This window comes from Ammospiza caudacuta, chromosome 12 (assembly GCF_027887145.1).
Source record: "Ammospiza caudacuta isolate bAmmCau1 chromosome 12, bAmmCau1.pri, whole genome shotgun sequence".
Lineage (NCBI taxonomy): Eukaryota > Metazoa > Chordata > Aves > Passeriformes > Passerellidae > Ammospiza > Ammospiza caudacuta.
This window is the reverse complement of record NC_080604.1, coordinates 19,890,588-19,903,832: the sequence shown is the minus strand read 5'-3', so window position 1 is coordinate 19,903,832 and position 13,245 is coordinate 19,890,588. Positions and strand designations below refer to the sequence as shown.

The following is a 13,245-nucleotide window of genomic DNA, read 5'->3' as shown; positions in this document are numbered from 1 at the left end:
AGCTCATGGGACACCTCCCAGAGAGAAGGTTTGGGGATAAAAGGTGGCAGAAGGTTCTGGAGGTGTGCAAGAAGAAACAACACAGACTGTCCACTAAGAAAAACAGAATAAATCCTCAAGGAGAAGGTTGGAGGGATAAAAGGCAGAAGGTTCTGAAGATGTGTAAGAAGAAACAACACAGACTGGCCCTCAAGAAAACAGAATAAATCAATCAGAGAGAAGGTTTGGGGGATAAAAGGTAGGAGAAGGTTCTGGAGGTGTGCAAGGAGCGACAACAGAGACGGGCCCTCAAGAAAACAGAATAAATCCTTCAGGGGAATGTTTGAGGGATAAAAGGTAGGAGAAGGTTCTGGAGGTGTCCAAGAAGAAACAAAGATTGTCCACTAAGAAAAACAGAATAAATCCTTCAGGAGAAGGTTTGGGGGATAAAAGGTGGCAGAAGGTTCTGGAGGTGTGCAAGAAGAAACAACAAAGATTGGCCCTCAAGTAAACAGAATAAATCAATCAGAGAGAAGGTTTGGGAGATAAAAGGTGGGAGAAGATTCTGGAGATGTGCAAGAAGAAAAACAAAGCTTATCCCCCAAGAAAAACAGAATAAATCCTTCAGGAGAAGGTTTGGGGGATAAAAGGTAGAAGGTCCTGGAGGTGTGCAAGAACAAGCAACAGAGATTGTCCACTAAGAAAAACAGAGTAAATCTTTCTTCTTTTTCATTCATACCCAAAAACCAGCCAGCTTTTCATGACAGTCTTTCCAGCTGGATGGGCTTGAGAGAGGGAAAGTTTATCAGCTAGCTCACAAGCACACAAGGAAGTCAGCTTTTCAGGTCAGAGCTGCTCCACAATGAGATAAATGAAAATATAACCAGATTTTATGGAGATCTGGACTTACACAGCAGCTGGATCTCATTGCCTGCCTGATTAGCTGGGGTTAATCAGAAATTAGTAAATCATTTTCTACTTGGAACAATTGCTGGTTGTAATGGAAAAATCCATTTATCAGTAGGTATAAGAAAATAATTAAAAAAAAATAATAATCCTAAAACATTTTAAATGCTATTCAGACAAACTACATTTTGTCAATAACTTTATCATTCTGATTTTTACAGCCCACCAAAGTTCACAAAATGAAATGCAGCAGCAGATACATAAGAAACCTGCTTTCTACAGTAGTCAAGCAAGCTGAACACAAAATTCTAAAAACTGGCAGCTCAAAAGGAAGTTATGGTGTAAATAATTCCCATTCTAGGCAAAGCTTTCACCTTGAAGCTCCTGTTAGTAAAAGTCCATGGGAAATGCACACATTGGTAGCCAAGACTCCCTTTTCAGGAGCCACAAACAGAAAGAAAAGAGAATTACAGGAGGGTTTGTGGTTTGTTGGGGTTTTTTTGGGGGGTTTTTTTGTTTGTTTGTTTGTTTCTTTTTTTCTGAATAGGATTTAAAAATAGTTAAATAAACAGACAGAACCCCCTTGCCAGTGTGATTATTTCCTCCAGGCACATCTCCCTACAGGAAGGGCCCACGGGCACTGAAATCCCATGGAAGCAAACTGTCCTGGAGAAGCCCAAGCCATAAATAACCCCAGGGCTCCAAAGGCTTTTTTTGCCTGTGAACAGTTGCTGGCAGTGCCACCATCAAGCCCCTGCTCTTCCGCTATTTCTCTTCAACTTTTAGGAAATCCAAGGAAATCCATCCAGCCCTTCCCTGCCCTGGAGAGCAGAATGGGACACTGACCTTGAAGTAATCAGGGTAGAATGATCACAGCACCTTTTTCTCCAGAGCTGAGGGGTGTTTTTTAAATGTAAAATCACAATTTCCTCACCAATTAGTTGCTACAACAGGATAAAGCCTGGCTTAGGGCTCAGCTCCACACACAATAACAAATGAATGTTTGCTTGAGCTGCAAAAAGAGAAGACAAACAAGCTCCATCTGAGCTGGGAGCTGTCAGGCTCTGAGAGCATGTCCACACCCTCCAGGGAATTAAAATCACAGGGAAGCACTCCAGAGCCTGCCTACCTGCACAAACACATACACACACACATGTTTGTGCTTTTATAAAGAGCTTTTTCCAGACAGAAATGGTATCAAACAGGCCCAAAATTATTAAAATGACTTTAACTGTGATCATTCAGACAGAGAGGCAAATCAAATCACATCCAAAACACTTAATTGAAAAGAAAAATATTGTATTAAAAAGAAAAATATGCATTTCTAACCAGTACATGGGGCTGTTTCCTCATCACTGCACGGTCAAGCTGTAGTTCTACATCTGAATCCTTCTCCCCACTTTACTGCATCTAGAAATAAAGAAAGAGTTGTGAGTTGTGTAATGGCATGTCATATGTTCAATTTATCTAAAAGCAGCACCTTTATCAGTACAATTCCTTTGCTTTATTTTGTTTTCCCCTGTATGCTGAGTTTCTGTCTGATCTCATTCTCCTTGCCCTTCATTTATCTGGAAAAGGAGAGATTTTTCCATATTTAAATAACAGAAGCAACATACCCCATGGAACAGAGGAAAAAATGGGCTGAAGTGAGAAGATCTGATTTTTATTCTAAACCCGGTTTGTGGCCTTGGAACAAGGCACTTTTCTGCACATTTCCCCTCTCTTGCTTTGCCTTTCTTGTCTGCTTACATTACAAGCTCTCTGAAGCCTTTTAGGTGTTTATACAGCACCAAACAGATAAGATTCAGCTTTCCTCAGAATCACAAGATAACACGAACCCAGAAACAATAAATCTTATCAATTACCACCTACACTGTTGCTCTCCTAACATGAAACACGTTTCAAAGTGGTTTTCAATAGTTACCTTCCTTTAAAGGAAAAGAAATAAAAACAGCTCGTGGGAGAGAAGTGCATCCAAGAGGAAACAGATCCCTTAACTGTTTGTTTGGGTTTTTTCCCAATACATTCCACCTGTTTTAACCACATTGACCAAGAGCTGCATTTCTGTATTTTAATACAAGGACAGGACTCATCTCTGCCATTGACCTCGCTATTCCCACCTAGAGCTGGGTCACAGGATGCTCCACAGGGTGCTGGGAGCAGCAAAAGCCTGGAAAAGATTCTGGAGCTCTAATCCCACTTTTCCTGCTTTCCCAAATGTTACAGCTCGCACAGTGCAAGCACCACACCAATCCCTGTGGGCAGAAGGAGCACACAAGCACCATTTTGGTGTGGTTTTACCTCTCTGGGTCGCCTTTAAAAGTGATTTTCTTTCCAGCCTCTCAGTGAGAATGACAAGATATTCAGAGAGTCTTGAGGGAGAAGAAGTGATAAAAAGGAATTCATCTAACCTATTTTACTTCTTGTCACTGCCTGATAATCTCTTTATCTGCTCTCATCTCACCAGGTGCAGACAGAGTTATTTATTTCCCCATGGACAGGGCCAATCCCTCTCCCAAAGTGCCCACATGCACCTGGACTTCCTTTCCCAGAGTGTTTCAAATCCATATTGCAAAGTGCCCCTGAGCTTTTGGGGTAAGCAGAGCCAACCTCAGCACGCACAGATGCAAACACATAAAATGTCAGTGCTTATTGCCACACACACATCTTTGGCCTTTCAGGGAGCTTCTGTGGCCATGGGCACGCAGGGAACATTTGCAAGAATCTCCCCATCAACAGAAGTTTGCAGTTTCACTGAAACACAACCCACTAGCACATATATTTTACAGTTTGACCCCTCTGTCGATAAATTATGGTTTTGGTGCGAACACAAAACATTTTCTACAGCTCCGTGGTGATTTAGGAACCGCAGCTCTACTTTCAGCTGCACCTTAATCCTTCTCGACTCCTGTTGAGGCTGCAGCCCAGCAATGTTTGCTGTGCTGCTGGCACTGCACCCGGCCTTTCAGAGAGCCTGCACCTCCCCGGAGCAATGTGACTGCAATTTGTAATGCCAAATGCAAATCTCCCCAGGCACAGCCTGTGCCAGCTGGGCACAGCCCAACCCAGCTCTGCCCGCCTGGCCCAAGCCTTGCAAGACAGGCCTGGGCTGGAAAAGAGAGCAAACCCCAACCCAGCCCTGTGCAGAATCACCAGGGCTGCAAAGCAGAGTGGAAAAATCCTTCTGCCACCAAGCAGGCCAGGACAGAGGCCATTTTCAGGGTTTCAGTTTGTCACAGGGCTGGATTCAGGGGGCTCTGGACAAGGTGCTGTTATCACATCAGGGCCAGACTTCCTGCCATTGCACTGCCCCTGTTAGCTCTGGATTAAGCCAATTCCCCTGCAATTGATTAAAAGCTCTCCCCTGTCGCAGACATCTTGTCATGAAAATCCTTTCCTTAGGATTTTTCCTCCTAAGAAGCCTCAGGAACAAAATGTAAACAATGGTTATCTGCTGCTGTGGAATGCAACAGGTGCATCTGGGATTGGTCTCATGTAGATGTTTGTAATTAATGGCCAATCACAGTCAGCTGGCTCAAACTCTCAGCCCAAGCCACAAACATTTTTATCATTCTTTTCCTTTCTATTCTATTCTTAGCCAGCCTTCTGAGATGAAACCTTTTCTTCTATTCTTTTAGTACAGTTTTAATGTAATATATATCATAAAATAATAAATCAAGCCTTCTGAAACATGGAGTCAGATCCTCGTCTCTTCCCTCAACATAAGACCCCTGTGAACACCATCACACTCCTCTGTATTAAAAAAAAAAAAAAACAAATCTCCTGTTTGTTTAGAGACATGGGAGGGAAAAGAAGAAATTCAGCACTCTTTCAACCTGAGATTCTGAGGGAGGAGGAAATGATGATTTGTATCTCTCCCTCCTCCCATTTTTTAATCTCTCTCAGAAATCACAGCAGAGAACAGTAACTCAAATGCTTTATAGCTGAATTCATTTCCATCAGCTGTCTCCTATCTTTGCCAGTTGTTTGTCTGCTTCTCCCATTTATGCTGTGCAGCCTGGACTTATCGATCTTGTAAGCTTTAAATTACAGCTATCCATGGGAAAAAAAAAAAAAAAAAAAGAAAGAAAGAAAAAGGCAAGAGGAAAACCACAACAGGAAAAAGCAAGTCTGATAAAGGATTTCTGAAGGGCTGCTCACTTTTGGTAAAAGAAAATCTTAATGGCATTTCCTGGAGAGAAGGTCTGTGGGGCTGAAGTTATTAGGGGACTGTGTGGACAGAGGACAGGCAAAAAAAGCTGTCAGATTGAAGGGTTTATATCAAAAACATTTCCAGTGAAAAGTGTAGGAAAACTTGGGGGGAAAAAAATACAAGATTTATACAAGTATCAATCAGCTGATTTATAGCACTGGGTTTATTAGAACCAGCCAATTTACAGCAGCTCTTGTGGTTTCAGGCTGAGTTTAAACACTAAGAATTCACTGCTCCCCAAAACCCACTGGAAATATTTCCCATGACAAAGGCAGAGCAGGGGCAGAGCTGATTTCTGTGCCCAAGTGCACCCACTGCAGCTCAGAGCCCCTCAGGGGCTCCCTCCAGAACTGTGGGGCTGCCAGAGAATCATGGAATCACAGAATGGCTGAAACAGACCTTAAAATCATCTCACTGCAACCCTCCTTCCATGGGCAGGGACACCTTCCACTTAAAGAGCTCCCTGAATCCCCAGGATCCTCCTGCACCCCCAACCCAATATTCCTGCAGGGATCCTGCAATTCTCCAGGGAAGATTATCCAGCATTTGCCCAAGACTTTTCTACAACATGAAGGAAAAATTGTGACTTAAAGACTTCTGTTCCAGGTGTTCCCACCTGGGAAGGGAAAGGGGAAGGGGAAAGGAAAGGTGTCGTGGTTTCAGGCTGAGTTTAAACACTAAGAATTCACTGCTCCCCAAAACCCACTGGAAATATTTCCCATGACAAAGGCAGAGCAGGGGCAGAGCTGATTTCTGTGCCCAAGTGCACCCACTGCAGCTCAGAGCCCCTCAGGGGCTCCCTCCAGAATTGTGGGGCTGCCAGAGAATCGTGGAATCACAGAATGGTTCAAACAGACCAGGGGAGAATTCCCTGCACTCAGGTGGTCACTCCTGCCTGGCAGTGTGGCACAGAGGTGCCTTGGGGACATCCCTGATCCCCGTGTCCAGCTGGGGCTGCTCGCTGTCTGAGCAGAACAGGAGCAGGGCTGGCATCACCCCCTGCCCCTGGCCATGCCACAGATGGCACCAGCAGCTTCCCAGGCTCCTGCACCTCCAGCTGGCACAGGAGGAGCAAACAAAGAGGGATGAGCAGTCCCTGCTGCAATGTGACCTTCACATCCCAGCCATGCATCGCTCCTGACACGCACACACAAGTGACAAAGGCAGAACCCGCCAGTCAGCCTCTGATAATGCTCTGGAAATGACAAATAAATATTTAAATATCACTTGAGCTGTGCCTGCTGCAGATCCCTGCAGAGCAGAGCAAGGTAATTCACAGATTTGTCCTGGAGGACTTGAGGAAGAGGAATGGCATCAGAGGAGGGGAATGCTGGCCAGGATGGAGCTCTGGCTGCTCCTGGAGCCAACCTGCTCCCCCAGCCCTGCTCTCACATCAAACCTGCCCTGACCCTGCTCTCAGGGCACTCCAGCAAGGCTGATCCTATTTCAGGGACCTGTGAGTGGCAAAGGGAGGCAAGGACCCAAATCCCAGCACCCAGGGCTGGGCACTGTCCCCATCCATTGTCCTCACCAGGGAGGCACGAGCTGCCCTTGTGCATGCTGACAGCTGAAGGGTTTGCAAGGAGGAGGTTCTGACAAGCAATAAAAAGATGCTTTAACCAGCTTGGAAAATAGCACAGGGTGAAGTGGATAAACTTTGCCAGCAAAAGGCCAAGGTCCTTACAGCTTATGGATGCCACAGCAATGCAAATGTGCTAAGGGGAGCATTTACAGTGATGTCTGACTAACAGCAAGTACATTAAATTAATATGGGTTGAGAAAGAAAAAAGAAACTCTTTAATAAAGAAATAAACATTCTCAATGTAATTTTACCCACGTGCATTTTGAACACAACCAGCAAAGATGCAGTGTGCTGAGAAGAGTCAGCACAAGCATTTTTCTGTTCCTTAAATAATATGATTATTTTCTTTTTAGCAACAGTAGGAGATATTAATTGTACAGGAATAAAATTAAGGATTCTAGTTTAATAGACATGCTTTGCCCATATTTCAACTTTTCTCACCAGGAAAAAGAAATTAATAAAAATATGTTTGTACTCTGTGGGACATATAAAATAAGGTGGTTAGTAATTACTCCAAGCTCAGTGCTACAAGTTGCTCAAACAACTGTTTATTTATTACTGGAATATGAAGAATATGAAGAGAGCCTTGCAATACTAATCCCAGCTGTCTGGGCCCCCCTCATGATCCTGGCTGACAATTCCTGTGATTCACTGCACCAGTAAAAGAAGGCAGCCATGAACACATTTTTGTAAATCAAGTCTATTGGGCCAGATTTGGGTCCTTGACTGCTCAGGCATAAGAAATGTTATAGCTCTTTGCCAGTTCATAATTCAGGCGCTGAACTTAATAATATGGATATATGGCATTAAAAGCTGTTAGAATAGTTAGCAGGAGAAAATCACCTTGGCTCCAGCACCCAGCAAAGGCTCATTGCTGCACAGGCTCTCTCTGAGCCTTGTCATTACCCTGCCACAGCAGAGCCATATTTTCCCTAAAGAAAATGTCAAGATCTGTGCAGAATCACCCGGGTTTCATGTTCACACCTCCAGTGAGCGCTCAGCACTTAAACCCAGTGCCACGACACGAATGAGTTGAGTTTAAATTTACAGAGCGCACCTGGCGCTCTTGTTGCCCCTGAGGGCACCTGGCACTGGGGCAGGATCGCCTCTGTCGCTGTTCCCCTGCTGGCTCGATAAATCCTGAGAGTCCATAAAAGCCAGCGAGCGAAACCGACAGCCCCAGCAGCCTGCCAGCACTTTGGGGTGAAATCCGGCACATTCAGCACCTGCCCATCCCTCAGAGTGATTCTGCATCTAACGGCCCCGAGGTTCAGGCAGCGCTCACGCTGCTTTAGCAACCTCCTAAAGCTCAAAGCTGCGTTACTGAGAGCTCCTCACCGCGCAGGATGCGCAAACCCGACGGCACATGGGCTGAGAAAAGGATTTCCCCAGGTGAAGGCAGCGCCCTGAGAGTTTGCACAGCAGCTGGGAAATAGCCAGCATTTTCCAGGAGACCAAGGGAAGCTTATCACAATATTGGGGTTTCAGGAATGAAGGCAGCCAGAAAACTTGGCCCTGTATTTTTGAAGATATAAAATATTCGAAAAACTAATGTTTCAGCTGTTCACACCCAAAGTCATGGTCGTTCTCAGGCAGTCTGGAGCAACTCTCAGCACAGAGAAACAGAATCCCCAAAAGATTGGGGTTGGAAGGGACCTTAAAGCCCATCCAGCCCTACCCTGCCATGGCAGGGACACCTCCCACTGTCCCAGGTGCTCCAGCCCCAATGTCCAGCCTGGCCTTGGGCACTGCCAGGGATCCAGGGCAGCCACAGCTGTGCCAGGGCCTCAGAACCCTCCCAGCAAGAAATTAATTCCCAATATCCCATCTAAACCTTCTCTCAGTTTGAAGGTAAATAGCACTCAAATAAATCAGTGTAGCTTTTTGAAGTTAAAATTTATTTACCCCATCTGACAAATCATTTCCTTGTTTCCTGGTTTAAAATTTGTATGCAAATTGGACAGAGGATGTTTTTGTACTCTACAAACCAGAAGTCAATCCCATGCAAGCTGTCATGAGCATGAACTCAGAAAGATCACAAGGACCTAACCCATGGCACTGAGTGAAAATAACAGGCAAAGAAGTTTGAAAGTTTTTTAAATGATCTGTTTTCTGCTGCCCTTTTCATAACAGATTTAGAGCACCGTTTTAATGAAGGATGATTTTATTTCCTGTTACAAAGATAGTTCACTGTTAAACTATAATTTTCACATTTTTTTCCCAGGAAATGCCCTTTAAATGCACTTGAAAATTTTCCAATATGGAAATTGGAAACTGAACCCTATAATATGTGATTCTATGCTGAGATTGCTAATTATCACACAAACTAATAAGTAACTTATTTGGCATCTAAAATGATAAGCAAATGACAAAAGAAGCAAATTAAGATTTCTACACCAACTGGCAAATAATTTACAGACTAAGAATCCTCTACAGACAGACATAAAAAAGTGGATGACTTTCAAGCAGAAGGAAAAAATGAAGTCTGTAGTCTGAAGTTGCTCATTATCCCTCATTTGTTCAATTCTTATCTTGATTTGGTCATCAACTCCCTGCTTGCTTGTTAAGATGGTCAAGCCATGCAAACAAAGTGACATTTGTTCCCATAACAACATTGAACCCTTATATAGCATTTTTCATCATCAAATCTGCGAGCCTTCTGCGAAGAAGAAGAGCTTTGTTATTTATCCCCAACGCAGATAAGGAAATTACAGCAGGGGGATAATTGCAGAGCCAGAAATAAAACTTCCGAGTCCCGGCTAATGGCCCAAGCAGCAGCACAGGGCATTTGATTAACACGGGAGACAGCTGAGGTCAGGATGGGCAATTTGAGCATCCCAACTTGTGCTCTGCTGAAAGCACGAGGAGGAAAGAGCAACTGAGAAAAGTCATCAATTCAAGGAGCGCTTCACACTGGCACTCCAGGCTTCAAGTGTGCTTTAACTCCTTCTGCCTACACACAGGCACCAAGACTCCACACCAGCAACCCCTCAGCAAGAAAGGTCATCAAGAAGATGACTAATTTATTATGGTACTCCAAGTACTTGGAGTCTAATAGGATTTCTTTTTTTTTTTTTTTTCCTATCAGAAAAAAAAATACGTGTTTCTGCTGGAAAAGGAATTCTATAGGAGTAAAATTAGTTTAAAACAATGTCAAGACAACAGAATTTTCCTCAGAAGGGATTATTGAGTCAGAATTATTCCTCAGGAATTTTATGCTGTTAAACAATTTTGTTGGGAGTGCTTCACACTGGCACTCCAGGCTTCAAGTGTGCTTTAAAGGCTTCAAGTGTGCTTTAACTCCTTCTGCCCACACACAGGCACCAAGACTCCACACCAGCAACCCCTCAGCAAGAAAGGTCATCAAGAAGATGACTAATTTATTATGGTACTCCAAGTACTTGCAGTCCAATAAGATTTTTTTTTTCTATCAGAAAAAAATACATGTTTCTGCTGGAAAAGGAATTCTATAGGAGTAAAAGGAGTTTAAAACAATGCCAAGACAACAGAATTTTCCTCAGAAGAGATTATTGAGTCAGAATTACTTCTCAGGAATGTTATGCTGAGAAACATGTTTGTTGGGAGAGGCCATCAGGAGGGGGCTTTGGTGCCCATCACCCAGTTAAGAACTGGAAGTGGACAAAACTTGAGTCAGCCTTCACCAAATGGGGCCACAGATGACTGAGATCTCCTGACAGCACTGAAATTCAGGAGCAGTTTGGCTTGCTCGGGGAGGTGGGAGTTGTAAGGCCATGGCTGATGGCCCTGGGGGCAGGAGGGCACAGGAAAACTCCCTGATCCTCATGGAAAACCTCCCCAAAGTACAAGAACAACCCACAGTCCCAGTGGGTGGGAAGTGGAGCAGTCGTGGCAGAAGGCTGGCTTGGCTGGACATGGAATCCCTGACCGAGCTCCAACACAGAAAGTGAACAGAAGGTGGGAGTGGGGACTGCCCAGGAGAGCTACAGAAACCTGGCCCAAACTGCAGGGAAAAAGGAGGGAAAGCAAATAAAATCCAGGTGGAGCTGAAGATCTGTGGTTTTTAACACAGGAAGTTTAAAATTCTTGGTATCTAGGGTTCTAACAATGCAGCACATAACTTAGGAGGAGAGCTGGGAGAACTGGGTTTGTCCAGCATGGAGAGAGAAGCCCAATTCCTGTTTTCAACCCAACAAAGCCCAGAGCAACCAGATTTAAGTTCAAAGTCAACATTAAGTTCATTGCCAATGTTCAACAGGAGGAGCTCCAAAGGTCCCTTCCTACTTATCTTCTTCCACAATTTTAATGGTTTCTCCACTTCTGGTGAAGGAGAAGGCTTCTCCTTCTTCCTTCCCTTCACCCTGCTCATCAGAGTGCACTCACAGCAAATTATAGTTTTAAATAATTATTGTGACTTGGTGCAGCGCTTTCAAACACAATTCAAAATTCCATACATATTTGAGACGTGTCCAACTGCAGGTGAGCACCAGCATGGCCCAAAAGCCAGTCAGCTGGAGCCAATTACAGCCTGACCAGCCTCCCCTGACACCACAAGGCCTAATTGAACTTCTCCCCTCTGTGCAAGACGGAGATTTTTGCCTTTTGCACAGAAGCCCGGAACGAAGGGTTTGCTGCTCTGAGCCTCTGCAAAGCAGGATCATTATCAGAACATAACCATCAGAACAGGAGATGTCTGCACTGATTAAAATAATGCTATTCCACCTTCTCAGAAAAGAAAAAAAGACCCAAACCACTTCCTCTGCAACGATGTTTAGTCCCAGACACCCATTTTTACCCTCCTGGCAAACAGAAAACGTGAGCAGGAGCAAGTGACACACAGGCAGATTTAAAATTAAACTTCAAAAGCAAGTGGTTCATTAAGGAAACCAAGACATGTCTGAATGATTGTTAGCTACAGTCTAATAAAACCTGGTTTTAAAGAGGAGGAAAAAAAAAATAAGGCTAAAAATGCATGTTGACTGAAAGATATAAACTTACAGTGGAAATCAATTGGTATTTATAGCTGCTGAATAATGCACTCATTACTATTCATTCTCATTACTGTGCATTTTGCAACTGTCACAAGAAATACAGTGACTGACTGACTGACAGCTTTTAAAATATTTTTATGCCTCAAGAACCAAAATAGCTGAAAGAGAGCTGGAATTACAAATTCAAAAAGACCGGACAAACTGCCAGTAGTGCAGCAATCTAACCATCTCTTAATTCCTGGTTTTAAGTTCAAATCTCCCCAATATTCTATGTTAATTAGAATAATCATTTTGCTCTTCTGCCTTTTTTGGGGGGTGGAATCATGTTCCACTTCTATGTGGCTTTGTTATATGAAAAATCCCTGTACATCAGGAAGGGTACGAGCAACATTTTCCCCTAATTAGTCCATAAAAATGCTAATTTCTCTAATGAATCAGATTGAAATATCACAGGAGTAGGTAATAGCACAAATACAGAGTTTGCTTATGGGGTAGGCTTTTGCTAATCACTACCACAGCACTGGGCAGCTCACAAAGCCAGCACTCTAATGAGGTTAGAGAGGCAAGACATGCTCATCTGAATTTTTTTTGGTATAAAAAAGAGACAGTTACTTGCCTGTGCAGTCACAGCACCCTTGAATTTGTGTCTGTCTGTGAAGAAAACCAGATCCCCAGCATTTACAGCCCAGCTCTTCCATCCCCACACGCTCAGGTCCTCTCTGCCTGTTTACTCAAGCTGAGGATGGGGCCATAAATCTTTATCCTGCCCAATTTCATTGTTAACATAATCCATTTCTGAGACAGATAAAATAATACTGCCCTTTTTTTTTTCATGGACCAGTAGCTAATAATGTCACCAGTTTGAATGATACAAGACTGAGATCATTGTCTGTCTGCCCCACAGCATCTTTCTCTCTGATTTTTTTCCTGCCCTTACGCTTTGGCTCCTGCCTTCTGTGCTGGCACATACTGAGGCACTTGTATCCAAGCTGCAGATCTAGGAAGGAGTGGTCTCTCTCCTAGTCAAAAATCGAGGAGAATCAATGAGCTCTTAGAGGAAATCTCCTGGGGTTTGACCTTCAGGGTGGCCTTTTACTCTTTAAACCTCATGTAAAACAGCGACTCTGCCAGTCAATCCTTAGTAAAAGATTTAAAGAAAGGGACTGTTGCCTATTGGTGACACCAGCAATCTAAGCAGGAATTAAGCAGCTTGAAAAAGCCTTTAAATTCAACTCACCATTCTCCCCGAGCTCTCCATATATTCTTTATGGGCCTGTGTTCCCCCAGCCCTTTGATCATTTGATATTGAAGCAATCTCTTGTTTAATACGCAGCTAAGATGACTGCAGGATAACATCAAAACAGGGGGGAACAGAAAGAACATGAAAGAATATGAAGTCAATGGCTTTGCCAATCACAATCCACAAACAGGGCTGGTTAAAAGGCTCAGCATTACAGAGCTGCCTTTATGCTCTCACAAAGCCTCACGCAGCGTTGAGGCCAACGACAAACTGAGACTAATGATTAAAACTACGCTGGGCTGCCTTTCTTCTGCTTTAATTGTTGCTTGCTTTGCTCAGAGGTAGCAGATCTGCA

The 13,245-nt window shown here is 43.8% G+C and overlaps 1 protein-coding gene across 1 annotated transcript in view; it reads right to left on the bottom strand.

Annotated features, from left to right (window-relative positions):
* The window catches only part of CHL1 (cell adhesion molecule L1 like), a 130,024-nt gene that overhangs the window by 96,773 nt on the left and 20,006 nt on the right, over positions 1 to 13,245 (bottom strand). The window contains exon 2 of the mRNA XM_058813025.1: positions 2,215 to 2,295. The gene's annotated coding sequence lies outside the window, so the exon portion shown is untranslated. The remainder of the gene's footprint in view (positions 1 to 2,214; positions 2,296 to 13,245) is intronic.